The sequence below is a fragment of the Vidua chalybeata genome, chromosome 14 (assembly GCF_026979565.1).
Source record: "Vidua chalybeata isolate OUT-0048 chromosome 14, bVidCha1 merged haplotype, whole genome shotgun sequence".
Lineage (NCBI taxonomy): Eukaryota > Metazoa > Chordata > Aves > Passeriformes > Viduidae > Vidua > Vidua chalybeata.
Genome location: NC_071543.1, coordinates 7,173,149 through 7,191,499, shown reverse-complemented (window position 1 = coordinate 7,191,499; position 18,351 = coordinate 7,173,149). Strand labels below are relative to the sequence as shown.

At 42.5% G+C, this 18,351-nt stretch overlaps 1 protein-coding gene across 1 annotated transcript in view; it reads right to left on the bottom strand.

Moving 5' to 3' along the window:
* MAMLD1 (mastermind like domain containing 1) overlaps positions 1–18,351 on the bottom strand; it is a 251,549-nt gene that overhangs the window by 96,742 nt on the left and 136,456 nt on the right. The window contains exon 5 of the transcript XR_008433462.1: positions 15,653–15,827. The gene's annotated coding sequence lies outside the window, so the exon portion shown is untranslated. Of the gene's footprint in view, positions 15,828–18,351 lie in introns of the transcript that reaches the window.

The following is an 18,351-nucleotide window of genomic DNA, read 5'->3' as shown; positions in this document are numbered from 1 at the left end:
CTTTTCTACACAGAAATCCCTTCTAGTCACTTGTTTGTGACTCTAAATTGTATAGCTTGTGAATTATAAAAACAGACGGTCACATACAGTGATGAATTATCAGTTATCCTGAAATGTGACATATTCTTCAGCTTTTAGGGGTATTTTTATTCTGTAGGGATTACAATCAGGTGCAAGTTTGTAGTTAGCAATCACTAGAGTAGCACTGCTAGTCTTCATTAAGAACATCTACTTAAACTTTTGGGCTACCATCCTCAAGTTGCATAAACTAACATAGCTCCATTTAAGTTAATGTAGCTCTACTTAGCTGCAACTTCTGGGGAGCCAGCTTTTGCTTTCTTGGGAAAAGAAAAAAAAACAAAAACCCAAATAATTACTAGGGTGAATATTTTTTATTTTTAAAAAATACATTCACAGGTGGCACAGGTAAATCACTGTGTTTAGATAGAAGAATTGAGAAGATACCAGGACTTGTGAAAACCATCTGTATCTAGAAGAAGGAAATACTCCCATCCTTACTGGCCTGTATGAGATATTTTAAAGACATCACAAATGCTTTTAAGTATCTTTCTCAGCAAATACATGGCTGAATTGGCCCATGTGTGCAATCAGGGCAGGGTTATACACTAAGGCCCCGATTCAGCTAAGTGCTGGAGCACACCTTCAGCTTTTAGTGCATGAGTGGCTTCATTGAAGTCCTTAGTAATTACATGTTTTGCTGAATCAGGACCTGAATTTATTTGGGGCAGGAGGACCTTAATATCTTCCAAAGAATTATACTTATTACAGGGGACAGTCTATAAATTAGTGTTTAAGTTAAAATCAATTTCTAGATAATACATATCCCTAAAAGACAGATTGTTAGTTTGTATGAGCTTTGTAACAAAACTTTAATTAAACCCTTTTTAAATAAAACCTGTCGTACATTATACTGCTAATTGACTTGACCTGGTACAAAGAGGACTCTGCCAGCTAGAGGAGACTAAAGGAGATTATTCTGTCTGGTGCTGCAGTGATTGTGTGTTAATAAAATTTATTTCTGCAGTCTTGCCCAACTCCCTATTGTGTATTCAAGAAATGTGTGGGCTTGAAGCCAGTCATCACAAAGCAAAAAGTAATAAAACCTCAAAAGCTGACTTTTTCTACCTCATTCTGCTGCTTTGCTGTAGCACAAAGTACATGGTACAGTCTGCTGCATGCACATCTCAGAGTTCTCTTTTTAAATTATTTAAATTTATTTTTTCAATTATGTTAAACTCTGCACCTTATTAATGCGAATACAGTAACAAGCAAAGGACAATTAAAGGATTCAAAAAAGCTCAGTGATGAAATAGTCTGGGTGTGGCAATCATATTTTATTGCCACTACACTGATTACGTACAATATAACACATCTAGCAATTAGAGAAACATGTTAATCCTCCTGGCCCAGACCTATTTCACACAGAATTAATTTCAGGGGGCCAAATTCTTCATTTACCCTCATGTAAGTAAATCTGAAATAGCTTCTTGCCAATCAGTAGAATCATTTGGATTGACATTCATGTAAATGACAGCAAAATACGACCCGCTGACTTCACAGAGTTATTCCTGATAGATGCTGGGTGCAATCACAAAAAAGTAATCACAAGAACTTATGCAAGAAATACATGGAATAAACAGGAGGACTTGAAAGTTTTAATACGTGCTCAAAATTATGAATTAATTGGCACAAGAAACTTGTTGGAATAATTCACACGACTAGAATATTAATATATCTAGTGGAGCTTGTTCAGGGAGAAGGACAAAATGCTGTCCACAGACACATTCATCCCACAGTGCAAAACATGGGAAGATATAACCAGCTGAAAATCTCTAGCTAATAATAACAGAGGGAGTGAACACAGGTGCTATCACAGTAGAGGGGGGTGTACAGAGTAAAGCCACAAAGAACAGATGGACAGAACTCCTTTTGGAGGGCAAGAAGATGAATCATACACACATCCAGGCCACTGGGCTTGGAGACAATGGAGGCACAGGCAGGAGGCTGATGGAGATGCCTGCTGGGACACTGGGATCACAGGACAAACTCCACGCTGCCAATGTCTTGTGGGACACAAGGCTGGAGAAGCAACTGAAGGGAACATTCTTTACTCTTCATTTTAAGAGTCAGGAGAAATAGGTTTAAAAATAAGCAAACAGAATGCAATTTGGTGACAGTTATCATGGAATGAGAAAACCCACTGCTCCTGGAAGGGAACATGAATAGCAAATAGAAGCAATAAATTCGAAAAAAAGACAGATTAAATAAACTCAGAGAATTTTAAGTATTATCTCATGGGGAATGCACTCAGAGTAGCTGACACTTCCTTAAAATAGTTCTATTAACAGCATGAGTGCAAATTATCCCAAAGCAGCAAAACTATTTGAAGTGTTTTAAAAAACCACCTTAGCTAAATCATGGACTCCTCCTCTCTGACCTCAAACATGAGGAAGGCATAGAAAGGTAAACCTAGGTCAGATTATTGAAGACCAGGAGGAAAGAAAAGAGAAAGTGTAGGGCCCAAATCACAAAGATCAAATGAAAACACATTGATGCAGAAAGGACAAGAAGAAAACGGGATGTAATCATACTTCATAAAGAGAGGAAGATGAGGAAAATGTGTTGGCCTTCTATTGAACAAGGTAGGGAAAGTTATTGACAGGTGATGCTTGAAGAGGCTGAGGGCTTGAAGGTTTTTTCCTGCAATCTTTACCAAGAAGATCAAATGAGGTTAGGTGGGAAATAGCAATAGTGACAGAGGTAAAAACACAAGTGGAATCAGGAAAAAAACAGATTAAATAGTGCTTAGATAAATAAGATCTTTCAAATTGGCTGGGCCAGATACAATTCATCCTAAAGTACTCTACTGAACTACCTGAAGCAATCTCAGGGCCATGAGTGGTATTCTTGGAGATCTTAGGGGATATGGGTGAATATCCACAAGACAGAAAAACAGCAGATAGTGTGTTGCCTTACAGAGAGGGAAAAGATTGTAATGGGGAATTAAAGAGCAGTGAGTGAAGGTCAGTTTTTGGAAAAATATGGAAACGATCATATTATTTGTAACTGCTCAGGAAATAACAAGGAGATGAGTAACAGCTAGCATGGCTTTGTCAAGAACACAGATTTGTTAAACCAATTTAATTTCCTTCAGTGGGAATGGAGGAGAAGCAACAGATAAATCTCAACTTTATTAAAGCCCTCCAGGATCAGCCTCCTCATGGTCATAAGTGAGCTAGGAAAAATACAGTCTCCCTCTACCTACAAAATTCTCTCTCAAACTGGAAGTATGTTAAATACATTTCTGTAGGTATCTGCCCTGGATTTGCTCCTATGAAATACTTCTACTCCAGTCTTTTATGCTAGATCAGAATGACTTAGTTTCTGCATACAGTAAAAGTGAGAAGGGCTGCACAGGTGATACCAGGCCATTCTGAGGATGTTTGCTTGGAATACAATGTGATTTTTCACAGCTGGGGCAGTGTAGGCAGTTTGTGGCAAGTCCTTTCAGTTTTAAATAAGATACCAAACAGAAAAGATCTAGCAGAGAGCACTGAGAATAGCCAGAGGCCTAGCAAACACAAGCTACAAGGAGAACTGGAAGAAATGCTCTCATATAGTCTGTATGTAACATGCACTTAAAAGAGGAAAGGAGTAAGTAGTCTTCCTTATCCAGTGTGGATAGGGTAAGAAATATTGGGTTAAACAGGGGCCCAGGAAATTTAGGTTAAACATTAGGAAACACTGGGTAATAATATGGCTAGTTAAGCACTGGGAAAGATCGCCTGGGGAGGTCGCAGAGCCGCCCTCCTTGGAAGGTTTCAAGAGTATGCAAGATGTACACTTAACAGAAGTTATGCTTTTAAAGTTGCGGCAGATTTAGATGACCTCTAAAAACCCACTTCCCTTATGGCTACCATTCCCCCATTTGAAAGGATAATTCCCTCTAGGGAAATGGCAGCCGTGCCTGGATGCTGGAATGGCACATCACAGCAACCCCAGCCTGCTCTGGCGTCAGCGGCTCAGCAGGTGCGTCAGCCGGTGCCTCAGCTCCAGCAGAGAGGTGATCCCTCCTGCAGGCACCTCTGTACCTGAACCAACTTCTCAGCTCCTTATTGAACCAGGAGCTCAGCTGGCAGCCTTTCCCCTGCCAAGGTGCAAACACAACTGCCCAAGATTTCACCATCCACTGTTCACACCTGTGGCAGCACTCAGCCGGGAATCGCTGCTGAAGGACACAGAGGGACTTCACTCAATGCTCCATGTTTCCAGAGAAAACTGAACTGCTGGGCAAAAACATAACCTGCACTCCGTGCTCTAGCTAAGAATTCATTTCAGAGGGAAACAAAGTACTGAATACTGAAGTCCAAGTTAGAGTCTCATGCAGCAGATCAGGTCCTACCCACTGCACCTCCTGCACAACAACCTGTGGGTAACACACATGCAGACAGGAGACATCGGATCATTGGCCACTAGCCAAGAATTTATCCCTGCAACAAACGTGTTGCAACCAAGACCTAGCCATGTGTAGAATGCTGAAGTAGTTGTAATTGCTGAAGCTTTCCACTAAAATGGTAACTAGAATATCTATCACTAAGCTCACAGTCACAAAGATATTAATGTTCCTAGCACCCCCAGCAGTCCCAGACATGTCACTCTATCTCTGCCCACTGAAGCCACAGTGCTATAAGAAAGTCACAGCAGTGCTGTAAGAAAGTCACAGCTCCCAGAAAATGAGTAAGTTAGTTTATCTGGACTTACACAGCATGAGATGACATCACTAAAATGATAATAAAATTGGGGAAATCAGAAGAAGATAGAGCTTGTCTGCTGGTTGAAAAGGCAAAGTGTACTAGAATTCTTGCATTCCCCTCCTGTACAAACACTGATCTCTATCTTAGGGTGTCAGTTGTAAAGGAGGTGTGATCTGTTACACAACATATTTCATTCAGTTAACAACACTTAGTTACATGCTAATAAAGCATGTATTAAGAATACATCAAACTAATAATTTAATCACAATTTCTTCTCCCATTCTCCTTAGCCTGGACTGGATTTGAGGCATAAAGAGGATCCATTAACTATTTTGTGTTTCAGTAGGTTTTTCTGGCATAGTGGGCCAGTTTCTTAAATTTGTAGGAGGAAGGAGATAAAGCCACACAACACATGCATACTCACACACACACACAAACACAGAGCAGGGAATGAGGAGATGATGTAGCCACTGGCAGGATGTGTCTGCTCTCGATTTCATAGTGCCACCGAGCCCTTCCCTGGGTTACACAGTGTTTTTTTTTTCCATGTTATTTTGTGTCTCAATGCGAGCACTGATTGTAGTGATTGATTGACTGAGCTGGTGCTGCAGGATTCAAAACAACAACCCTGGTGGCAGCAACGCAGGGGAATGCAGAGAACATTGGGTTAATCCAAGGAGAGAAGAAACAACGCTGGTGATCTGCCAGCTCTGAGCATCCTACAATAAATTAGAAATAGCTATATTCATTGTTTTAAAATGAAAGATGCAAGCAGAACCTGGCAGAAGCATTTTAAACACTCTCTGCTGGGCTTGAGCCTGTGGGCACTCACAGAAGAAGCCCTTTTTCCTTCACATTGAGCTCTTCCTCACACATCTCATCCCACCAGCCTCAGACACGGGCTCACAAAAGCCACTCCCTCCCTCCCACTGGGGCACAGGGGCTTTCTCCCTGCCTGTCCCTGATGTCACCATTTACTGTTGTTCACCTGCACTGAAATGGAAGAGGTGCTCCTCACACAGCAGCTTCTTCTGTGGCAGCAGTGTCCCTTTCCCTGGGGTCTCCCCACTCCTCGCTGAGGATCAATGAAATCCTCTCAGCCTTCACACCTGCACCTCCTACCAGGGTAAAGGAGGTGGAGATTCTTTTCCAGAAGCAATGTTTCTCATTGGGAAAAACCCCTAGAGAATTCAAAGACGATCCTTGAGCTTTTTGCTTTTGTTACTTTTCCCCACCATCCCTTTATCTCCTGTGATCTCCTGTTCCTTCTCACTCCACTGCTGCTGTCTCTTAATTAAACATTTTGACACTGACCCTATTTTCATTTTATCTAACTCCCCTCTCACTCCCTTCAATAGAGGCCCACTGACGTGGTCCCCACTATGTTTCTCCTCCCACTCAGCTTCCACTCAGCTTATAGTAGCAGCTACTTGTTTGTTTTCCTGATAGGAATTCAGCCTTCCCCTGGCTGCATTATGAAGATAAGCTGCTCCTGGTGACAAAGGAATCACTAATGGACGTGCCTGCTTTCCCATCCCAGGGACAGAGGCTGCTGCTGGCAGGAACTTTTCCCCTAGCACAAGTAGTTTTCCAGCATGCCCTGTAAAATAGACCACATTTATGATTGCTGGCATACTCACAGGGTTACCAGGCAGCTTTTTTCAGGACAGACTTTACAACTTGCATATAGATGGACCCAGACATGGCTCTGGTTAGAGACAATGGGAGATTTACTATTGCATGTATTTGCACCATGATTTGGTGGCTTTGTATAAACAAAATAGAAACAGAACATAATTATTTGTTTGCCAACCCACTGAATGTAGGGAAGAAGCACAAAGTTTTATTCATCTGCAAGCTCAGCAGATGTCAGTGTATGAATGGCCTGATTTCAGTCTCGTTTTTGGACTAATGAAGATTTAATATAGCTAACAGAATCATGAGGTAATTCTGGGTTTGAACAAAAAGTGATTCCATATCATCCCATAACTTGTCATGATAAAACATTAACTAACCCCATGAATTTTGTTGGTGGTGTTTTGTTAGAACAGCTTCTGAGGGGAGTGATAGTTCAGTCATTATTTGAATGTCTGCTATAGTGGAGTTTATCACCACTGAAAGCCCAGAATAATGGCCTGTGTTATTCTTTTGCATCTTTTTCTATACAGCTTTTGAGGGAGCTGTAATTGAAGAGAAATGAAAGGGCAGCCAACCAAGAGACAATACTGCAAGGATCAGTACTGGAATGTGAGACAACATACTTTAAAAGCTGAAACTTTAAAACTCCTGCTACGTGTGTACTTTTGAAAAGGATAACATCAATAGCAAAAAAAAAAAAAGAAACCCCAGCTATTTTATCCTGATTAAGAAATAACCAAACTACTTTTTAATTTTTTTTTTTGTTTGTTTATAATCTGGTGGCCTCCTATGAGGGTATGAAAAAAAGGATTAATGCCTTCACTGGGTACCTATTTTTTACTGCTGTTCTCTTTAGAAAATGTGATTAACTAAAAAGGTGAAAAAGAGACACATGGAATAAAGATATGAGAATACCAAGGCAGGGTGTTACGAAGCAGGGACCCTACAGCAATTTCCACAAAGCTTGCAAAATATGAACTGCTACTTAGCATCAAGTCCTGTGTCAGCTGGGTCTCCAGTGATGTCAGTGTTATACCCCCTGCTGAAAGCATTCCTGGTGCTTACAGAGAGCTGAAACACCATAGACAGCATTTTCCATACTTAAGTTTCAAACTCCAGTACTTAGAGGATAGCAAGAGGATCACCACTGCGCACTGACTGATGCACCAAGCTTAAATTTTCCTCCTGTTTCTACAGATATGAGGAGTAGAAGCTCTTTAGCAACCTGGTGTAAAGCTACTGAAGCCATTTAAAAGCCACTGAAGTCAGTGAGAATCTTTACATCTGTCTCTTGTACTCTTGGATTCACCAAATACTTATGTGTGTACTTAATGTTCACATGAACAATCCCATTGGAGAAATTGTTTGTCTTAAGCAGAGCCAAGTTTAAGATGGCTTTAGCTAAATGTGGCCAGGGCAAGCCCAGACATAAGCCTTTCCCTTCTCCAGACAATTCAGCAATACTGTCAATTTCTGAAATTACCTGTGCATCTGAAGATATCTGGATGATGTTTGTGCTCAAGACTTAAAATGATACAGTAAAGGACTGAGCTTGTTCAAAATAAGCTGGATCCCAAACATAGGAGTCACTGGATCATAAACATAAGAATACTGAGGCTATTTCAGGCTGCAATAAGCAATATTTCCTCCAGTGTACACCCCAAAAAGATTAAGTTTATGTTGCTTTTAATGATGAAGAATTTAACAAAGCGTAATTTGGAACTAGTTTTCAGTACTCCTGCCAAACTCTGAGTAAAACATCATTTACCTCCTAAGTGAACATTTTTTTCTGGCAGTTTTGTATGAATTAAACATTTTGGTCATTTAAAGGAAAAATGTTAAAAATCTGGAGTGTTCTTAAAATAGCAGATCAGTATACTTGAAATATCTTTTCTGATTTTAGGGAACTCCCCCGTGCATGTAACATGCTATGAAAACTATTTTGCACAAATTTCAGAGCAAGCTTATGAAAATAGTATAATGAGGCAAAGTGCTCAGCAATGCCAGAGCATGGGGACCACAATGCTGTAGTAGATGATATCAGGATGATGGCAAAATAATGTCACTGCAATCACTGGAGACTACATTACTATGTCAAGATGATGGCAAAATGAATTTGACGCAAGTCTATTGAAACTCTGCTAAAATATCCAGATGATTGCAACATATCAGGCAAATGCCCCAGAGGCAGTGACTGATAAATTTGTGTTAAAGTATTTAAAATACACCATTCTAATCTATGTTACCCCGGCAAGATCCTGGTCTGCTAATGCTTTAGGCTGACACCACCAACACTGGCCAAGGCTCTCAAAAGGAAGCTTTGCCTTTTGGTGGAAAGTTCTGATGATCCCAGGCCATTCCAGGATACAGAGTTCCTTCAGCCTTCTGTGCATGCACAGCTATTAGTTTGAGATTGCCATAGCTGAAAAAACAAGTCCACCTCAAATGTGGCCTCATCTGAGGTGAGCAGTTCTAGGAGTTTAGGCTGTGGAGAGACAAACTGTGCCCTGATGCTCTAGATGTGAAATATCAGGTGATAACTAAGAATCACAGCCAAAACAAGGAGAAAGCTTTCCCTTTGTGGAGAATGGTAAACATGTCACAGGTAACAGAGAGCTAAGGTAGCTTTAGCATCTTCTCCCCATATAAAGTAATGAGTTAATCAGCAAGGGATGCTGTCTTAGATGAACTAATCCTTTACCCAAAGGGGCTATTTTTTTTTTGCAGCAGTAAGAGACTGTTCCTGAGAGTCACAGCAGAGTTCATGGACATTGAAAAAAGTTAGCTGTGGAGAGCTTGATGGAAGCAGCGCAGATTACACTGGAGTTTAGCTGAGCAAATGACACTGAAGAACTGTATCAATAACAAGTAACGATGTCTTCTCCTTTTATGCAAGAAAATCTTGCAGAACATCAGCCAGCATTGCTCCCTGCTCTGCTAGGGCTGACAGTCCCTTAGTTTTAAGAGCAGCATGCTCAGCAGGAATGGTACGTACTGACTGCAGGACTGAGCCCTCGGAAGATTGTTACAGCAATTAGTGCAGAAGCAGCAACATTCCTGCTATCAGAACAAGAAGCTGCAAGAGCTATTTCAACAGAAATAGTCAAAGCTGCTCTAATTATATGTTCTTTGCATAGGCTGGCAAGTACGATGATTTTAGAAACTGGGTTATTCAAGCTTCTGAGGTTACAAATGCTGCTGTGCCAGCTCCACCCACTAAGTAAAAGGTTGCATGCTGCAGTCAGCTCTGGCTGCTTCAGTGCAGCCACAGCCATGGGCAGCTTAGAAGGGGAAATAAGGCTGTTCAAAGGACAGCCAGGTGTGTTTAGGAGGTGGCCTTGCTGGACTTTCGGTTCTACCACAAGTATACTTCAACAGTGGTGAAAAGTGTTTTCTGCCATTTTCTAGTGAGAGGCCTTTACTGCTTGCTTTCTAATCTTGCTGCTCTGACCCACTTGTTCCTCACCTCCAGCTGACAATGCTGGGCTGGCCACCACATTCAGCTGTGCCCTGGATCTTGGGCTCATCATGTCTACTGTGAACAGATGGAGCCTGGGGTTCCTGCAAATCCCATCTGCTCCTGCAGCAGCCAGTATTAGTAGTCTTTAAGAAGAAGCCTAGGTCCCTCCAGAAATCCCAGTCATCTTTCTTGCTCTGCACTGTCACTTACTGGGGCAGATGGACCAGCGAGAGATGGCAGAAGTGTCAGCAGCACCCCCAGAACTGGGGGCACCTCATCTTTCCAAAGAAATATGAGAGGGTCTTTCAGGCCTTGCTCTGCAAATGTGGACTTGTGGCCACCTCTGCCAGAAAGCTGCCTCACCACAGTGCAAATTCAGCTGCAGCAGCCTGTACATTATGGGTTAAATGTGCAAAGGAGGCTGATGAAAATACAGGGTTTTGCACAACACAGTTCACAGCCTTAGTTGACCCTGTATACTTTTTTGGCTCAGATTTAAACACCCAATCCTAATTTACAGAATTTTAATTGTTCCTGGGCTAAGTTATGTGAAGACCTACATTCAGGCACATCTCTCCATGCAGCTACACTCACAAAAGAAACCACATCCAGGAATTCTGTCGCTCCTGAAACTCCAAGAACAGGGAGAACAAGTACCCTGTGGGAGATGAGACTCAGCTGGAACCCAGCCTGCTTCAGCTCAGCTTTTCTGCTCAGAAAAGAGGTGAGAGATGAAGGGAGAGAAGGGGAACACAGACAGCAGGAGTCCCTTTGCATGCAGCTCTTCAGGTGAGAGGTTTGCCCATGTTTATGCCACAGGCTCAGGCTCGGGCTCGGCTGGAAGATACAGGAGCACATTCCCATTTCAGATTCCTGCCTCAGCTGTCTTGCTAGCTCCTGTCAAGGGAGACCCAGCCACCCACCACCATCCCTCCCGATTTCCCAGGAAGGAGCCTGGCTGCCTGGGCACCAGGGAACTTGATTTGCACGCCCAGGATCTTGGACCCACAGGGAACTCTCCCAAACCATTTGGTCTAGATGCAGCCCCATACAGGTGAATTATAAACCCCAGATTAGAATGCCTGGTCCTGTAAAAGTGGCACAAAGGAACAGATATGGCTTTATGTGAACAGAAGAAAGCCCTCCCTCGCTACAGGGATAAAGCCAAGTGGAAGTGATTTCTGTGCCTTTCCAATCTCATTAGGGATTTTAACTGGGAACAAAAGGGTATTTGGTCTTTGCTCCAGTGATCTTCCACTTCGTGTAAACTCCATTCCAGTGGTGGAGAATGGAGTGATCCCGTGATCATTTTTTAAGTCATCCAGAGTCTGTCAGTATAGATTGATCAGCATGTAAGAGGCTATAGTTGCATCTTTGACATCTTCCCCATTCTCTAATGCTGAGCACAATTGTGCTTTTACATCTTTTACATTAGAATCTGGTAGAAATACAGATTGTTTTGTTTCCTATCAAGACAAAATTCTGCTTTCAATAGCACTAGCTGAATACAGAATAATGCCATTAAATTCAGTGTTGATGGCTATTAAATTATTTGGCCCTCAAACATGCTAGTCAGTGGTTGAAATACAGGCATCTCTCCTGGAGTCACCATGACAGTAGCAGCAAGCAACCGGAATGTGAACACTGTTCTTTCAGCATGAAACTAGCTGTTGTAGCTCAATTATTTCCTTTATTTTTCTACTGTCACTAATATAAATCAATACTTTTCCATCTGCTGCCATTTCTAGACTTGAACCATGTATTGCCTTCTGAACCATTATGCAACCTCTTGACAGAAACCCATTATAAACCTTTCAATTTATTCTGCAGCACAGCCCTGCTAGTGATATTTACATCTATAACATACGCATCTCATACTCTTTTCTTTCTTGAAGCCTCTTTTATTGCACCACATTTTCACACTGTACTCACTTCAGCCTCTGGCCAAGGCAAACACAGACAAAAGTATACTTCTTAAACGTATTTCCGTTTCAACTGCAGACTTCAGTATTTCCAGTGAGAGGATCATAAAGAGCTGTCAACAGAAAAGGGAGTTGATTTCAATTTTTAGTGCCTTCACAGTACAGGAGGCTTGTTAAAGATCACAGCACTGTAATGGATGTTGAGCTGTTCCACTCAGTGTATAAAGCTGCCCCTTAGATGTGCAAGACACAGGCACCCACCCCAGCTGCTGTGCCCATCAGACACCCTCTCTTTTCCAACAAACACATCCATACATTAGTTTCACTGCATAGAAGCAGCAGCCTGTCAGGACCTCTGTCTTTGGTGGCAGGACACGACAGGCTTCACTGCTGATCTAACAGGACCGTACTTGTTCAAAGTCACACCTGCCTTCCTGACAGACCTACTCACAGTTTCTGCTGGTCTTGAAGTAAGGCAGGTGGTAACTACAGAAGCAAGACTCTGCTCAAAGTAGAGCATGAAGTAATTTCCCTATTCATATATATATATATATATATATATATATATATATATATATATATATATATATTCCCTCCAGGCCAACTGCTATCTTGCCTGCTTAGCCCACAGCCCAGTCTTCAACAGCAACACACAAGAATGAGAACATTCCTTGCTGGACCAGGCACTGGCTAGTTGGGTGTACCATCAGATCAACAGTCAATCCACAGCAATTTTGGAAATGTTTTTAACAAGGTTACCTGGGAAGGAGCTTAAAATTATGAAAAACAAGTAAGTGGAACCCCCCATACCACCTTGGTGAAACCCCCAAACGGGCTGCACATTGGCAGTAGGCAAGGCTCCAAGAGTACAGGGACTGTCAGGCACAGTTGTTACCTTGCAGGAAGATGGGAGCTGCCACTGTGGATCACACCTGCTGTCCCTGGTACCATGGACCAGAGGAAGTGTACCTGTAATGGCTGATTATAGAAAAGCCTGCCCTGGAGGGAAATATTTCCTTAAGTCTCATCAGTCAGTACTTACATATGCTGTGAATCATAAACATTTAAATCTCTTAAGATTTTTATCCTAGTTAACATCAGTGTAGATAAGCTCACGACCTGTTTCTGAACATTTAATTGTTCTTTCTTGAATACTAGTAAGGTCTCCATGTTTTATTTCTCACAGAGGCAGAAAAACAATACTTTGTTTGTGAGTATGAAGTCTGAGTAACTTTACTCACTGGTGATGTCTTGTGCAAGCAAGACCCAGCTTTGCAGGCAGGCTGCTAAACAGGAACATCATGCAAGAAAATTAGGAAAAAAATCCATATCTTGAAAGAAAATTATCTTTCCATGTCTGGCATGGCTTTTGGCTTTGTTATTATGAAAGATGTCTTGAGAATTCCCTGATGCACCTTTTGTATTAGATTCATTGTTTTACATAACACTATTCTGTCAGACCTAATTTGCCCATTTCCTGAAGTGTTCTAAAAATCAGTTTTCCTCAGATATTGCCATGTGTTCTTAATGAGAGGAAGCTTCATTTTCAAACAAAGTACAGCCCCACTTACTGTGTTCACTGCTGCTCAGTGGTTTAGCCACAGCTACACCCTTAGCTAACTTGTCAGTGTTAGTCAGGTCCTAGCCAAGAACAGCCTTCCCTCCTGTGTGCTCTGCAGCATTGCTCCAGTTGTGATCACTGAATGGCTTAAGAACTTGCTCTGGCACATTTGACCAGTTTATAAGAGGGAAGCTGAATTCACCACTTATTACTGTGTTACTTAGGGGTTTGGGGGTTTTTTGCCTCTTTGATCTCCCTCAATGTTTTAGTCACAACATTTTCTTAGGCCAAATAAATAAATATGACTTTATTTATGTAACAGTATTCTCACTGACTTAGGATTTTTCTGCCTTGTGTTTGCAGCATAGTTCAGTTCACACAAAAATCTAACCTGTACACAAACCCCTGGCTATGGCACTGGTTGCTCTGCTGATGAGCTAGTCTGCTCTTCATATGCACTTTATATACCTTGGCACCATGGCGTGGCATTTGGCCATATTTCAGTGCTGTGTTCACAAAGGAAACAGGACTGTACATAACATGATAGCAGAGCTACCCAAAGAATATTAGGGCTGAGGTATCTGGTTGCAAGCAGGAGCATGACTAAGAAATGAAATAATAATTTTGGTGTATATGTGACTGGGCTGATAATCACACAGAACTACTGAGAGCATCCTGCGTCTACCAAAAAGGTGAAATGCTGGTTCTACTGAAGTAAAACTTCAGAAGTTTCCAAACACCACAGTAAAATCAGCCACAGCTGACTGCTCATGCACTTAATAGGTAGTGTGCCTTCTGTCCTGAAAAACCTGCCTCTTGAGTATTTATAAAGCATTACATGGTGCCAGAAGATATCTTAAGCCAAAGATGGAGCACTTGCTTCCCCCAAGTATACTGGCTTTATGAGGGAAGTGTGCAGAAAAATCATATCAGCTTAGCAACATTTTGAAATACTCTTCTCTGCCATGGGGGCTGCTGGGGAATTAGCTGAACGGCAAGTGATGACACTGCTTGGGGCACGGAGTGCTCAGCAACTCCCTAAGTACATGGTGGGAAGGGAGAAAAATAATTTAACACAGCATTAAGTGCTAAATAAAAACCTTACAGTGATTGGGAAGATCAGTCAGATTAACTTGCACTGTCCCAAAGCAGAAGGATCAACTTCAGAATCAGTGGGATATGCTAGGGTATGCCATCCATACATAAGCACCACAGAAGTACACACAAAGAAGGCAATCACATACACACTAATTTCAAAAATTTAAATCCTCTAATGCCAAAATACAGTGCCAGAGTGGTAAACATATAAAATGAGGTTTTCAGTCACAATCTGGTTTCTTTGTCCCTTTACTCTAGGAAATAGGGGCTATAGCAGCTGGTGTAATCCAATAGGCAGCAGGTTTACCTAGTTCTGCTTTGGGTAGAGCTGAAACGTTTGGCTTCCCCTCCTTCCTTAAGTTTTACTCGTCATATTTGCCTAGCCAAATGCGCCCCACTCGCTCGTGTTGACAGTGACCCCGCAGAGACTCCCAGCTTGGCTGGAGCAGCGATGAACTTTCTGCTTCTCCTCACTGGGTGTGCCCTGTCCTGCTGGGGATAAAGCGGCGCATTCAGCTGGTGCTCACCACAAGGAATAAATAAAGCCAGGAAGGAACTGGAGGCTGGCGGGAGAGCCGTCGGTAGCGGTGACGTCCGCGGTGTTTGGCCCCGCTCGGGGCTGGCCCCGCGCCCGCCGCTCCCCGCGCGTTGTTAGCGCATCAGCCGCGGACGGTCCCATCGCCGCCCCTGCCCGGTGAACACGGCGGCGGCCCCTCGCCGCCCCTGCCCGGTGAACACGGCGGCGGCCCGGCCGGCCGCGGTAACTGCTGGTGGAGCCTCGTGGGAAGAGGGCCCCCAGCTCCCCCCTGCCTGGGTGCCGCTGTGGTGCCACATCGCTGCTGTGCCACCACATAATCCAGATCTGTGGAACCCACAGTAGGAGAGCCCAGAGGATTTTTTTTAATTTTTTTTTTTTTTTTTAATTTTTATTTTTAGGAGGAAAAAACACAGAAGAGAGTTTCCCAGAGCCAGGCCAGCAAGCCAGCACCACACTCCTAAATTAGCACCACTGGAGCAGAGCAATTCCCAGCATCAGCTGGGAAAGGGCAGGAGCAAGTGAGCGAAGCAGGCACAGGGGAAGGTTTAATAGAGAGCCTATCTAAATAAGTACCATGTGCTACTGCCAGGAGCCCCAGCTGTCAGCACCACCTTTCACCTGAGCCCGCCGCCTCCCGAGCCAGCTGGAGGAGGATGTGTGTAGGCAGTTTCTGGTGACATTCAGGGAGCCGAGGACCACGAGCTGCTGCCTCCCACGAAGTGCTCAGTGCCCGGGTGGAACAAAGGATGGGGCTGAAGGAGAAGGGTGCTGGTAACAGGGATCTGCGGTGGCTTTCATGTACACTGCTTCACCTCTGAGCCACCTGAGGTGTCACCTGAGGTAAGGGACAGTGAACACCGAGCTCAGCTTACTGGCCACAGATGCTTTTGATAGCTCAAGGCTGCCCATGCTCGGCCCAGCTGTGCCCTTTACAGGCCCAGCCAGAGGTTCCTCACATTGCTGGGGCACAGCCCAGCAGTGAAGGCACAGAGCAGACAGCCACGAAACCACCCTGGTGAGGCACGTCTATCTCATTTCTTTGAAGCTGGACAGATTTCAGAATGACTCAATAAAAGTTACAATTAACAGTATTGAAAAAGATACTTTAAGGAAGGCAATTTGAGATAATTCAGCCTAAGACCATACACTAGCCTTCTGTGGAAAAAAAAATGAAATCACTATGGAGGAAAATGAATATATTTAAAACACCGCAGAAGTGTTTTGCCACTGAAATTGAGGAAGGAATTGATCACTAATACCTGGATCCAAGACCTGATTTCCTATTTGAAAATTCTAGATTTCATTATGTCCTTAAACAAGTGCCTGATTCAGTATTCTAGTTTGCATTCCAAAAAAACCCGCAAAACAAGATATTGTATGAAACAACTTATGTTTATATGTTCTTCCATGCCTTAAAAAAATTTGGCACACAGTTTTCTATGAGATTGTTCAAAGCAGTGTTTTATATAATCACTGTATTTCAAAGGCATATTAAACTGAAAACTTGATAAGAAAATGAGAAGTGGAATGTTTAACTTCAAAGAGAAATAAAACCTCGCTTCCTACTTCTGCCCCACTGTTCTAGGTTGAAATGTGAAGCTTCATACACAATGCTGTGATTTATCACTAGTCAGCATGTAGAAGCTAGCTTCTACTTTAATAAAGACTGCCCAGCCTGTGGAATTTTGTGATGCCAAACTGTGAATATATTTTACTAATAAGTTACATCCTCTCAAGAAAAAGACCTTCAAGATGAAGGTAAGGACCAGGCATTAAGAAATAGCAGGTTAAAACAGCCCAAGGCTTACATCAAACTTCCATTTTTTTTGTTAATTTCTTAAAATGCTAAGCCAAAGAATAGAAGTACAACTCCAAGGCTAGAGCAAAGGCATCAGTAGGGGAAACCATATCAGTAATCAACAATATAGAAACTATTCTATGGGGTTAAATTAGTATTTTCAGGAATCAACATCCTATCCACTCCTCTGTTTCAAGTTAAACCACAAACAACCAAAACCAAAAAACCCTCACCAAAAAACCCTTATATCAGAAAAATAACCTTTTTTGTCCCTGCTACCTGAGGCCCACCAAGGACCAGAGGGAAGCAGGATGATGCTCAGAGAACTCAGAGAGCTCAGCTAAACCAGACAGGGCTCACCAGGGTCTGTTACCCACCCAGTGGGAATCCCATGGAGGAGTGAGTGGGAGCAGGAGCCCAGCTGGGATCTGGATTTCCTGACTGCTTCAGTGCACACCGCCTTTTATCCAGGGCTTGTGGCAACTCCACAATTAAGAGCTTAATGCACGTAAGATATACTTTGCAAGCAAAACATTATTCATTAACAAATCTGATTAAACTGCTAATGCAGTAAGCGCTAGCACAAGTTCAGAAAGACAAATAGTCTCAGTGGTGCAGTGTTTGTGAGGAACATTACCTGTAAATGGATTTTAACTATTTAAATTGGCTTCTGTTCAGGAACTATGAAAAGACACAATGTAGCACAGAACGCTTCATTTAGTTTACTGGGCTTAATGTGAGGATGAAAAATTCCTAAAAATTAAGGTTTCTGACTTCAGAACAATAATATGTGTAATTCTGCAAGGATATCTGTGTCATAATCTTGGACTAAAACAAAACAAATAAAAATAATAAATAAATTCCCCCAGCAGCACTTCACTGATTATTAAAGATTTGTTGGTAAATGGTTTCTTACTGTGTGTAGAACATTTTAAACCCATTCCATATAGACTAAATCATGTTCATTTCTGGATTCCACAAATGTACACTGTGCTTTGCTGCTGTACTAGTAAAACTGTTCAGCTTTCATCCCTTTATAAGCCTTGTGATATTTCAGATCATGGAGACAGGTTGTTACAGGAGAATTTTAGCTTTTATCTTTTTAGTAAAGGTATATTTTCATCATTTTGGCAGAACTAAAAAAAGTTCCCACTGGCCACAACAGACATTTGATGGCTTTCCCTCCTTTCACACACCAACTTGTCCCAATTTTTTTCAGAAGCCTGATATCAAATCCTGTAAGCAAGTAACTCAGACTGATACATGCAAATAAACTGTAATAGCTACTCCTGCTTGACTGTGGCCCTGCTAAATACAGGTCCATTGTGAGGCCTTTAGAAGAATTATTCCATTGCAGGCAGACACCAAGCCCTTATCTGCAACTGCTGCCAGCGGCTGGGCAGGGTGTGGCAGCCCGAGGTGTGGGATGTCTCGGAAGGATTCCCGGCGCTGTATTTTACTGCCTTCCTTTGATCCCTCTCTTGGAGGTGATAGGTGCACAGCTTTGACCTACTGAACTGAGCTATGCTAATATGGCCAGAACACCACAGTAATTATTTAA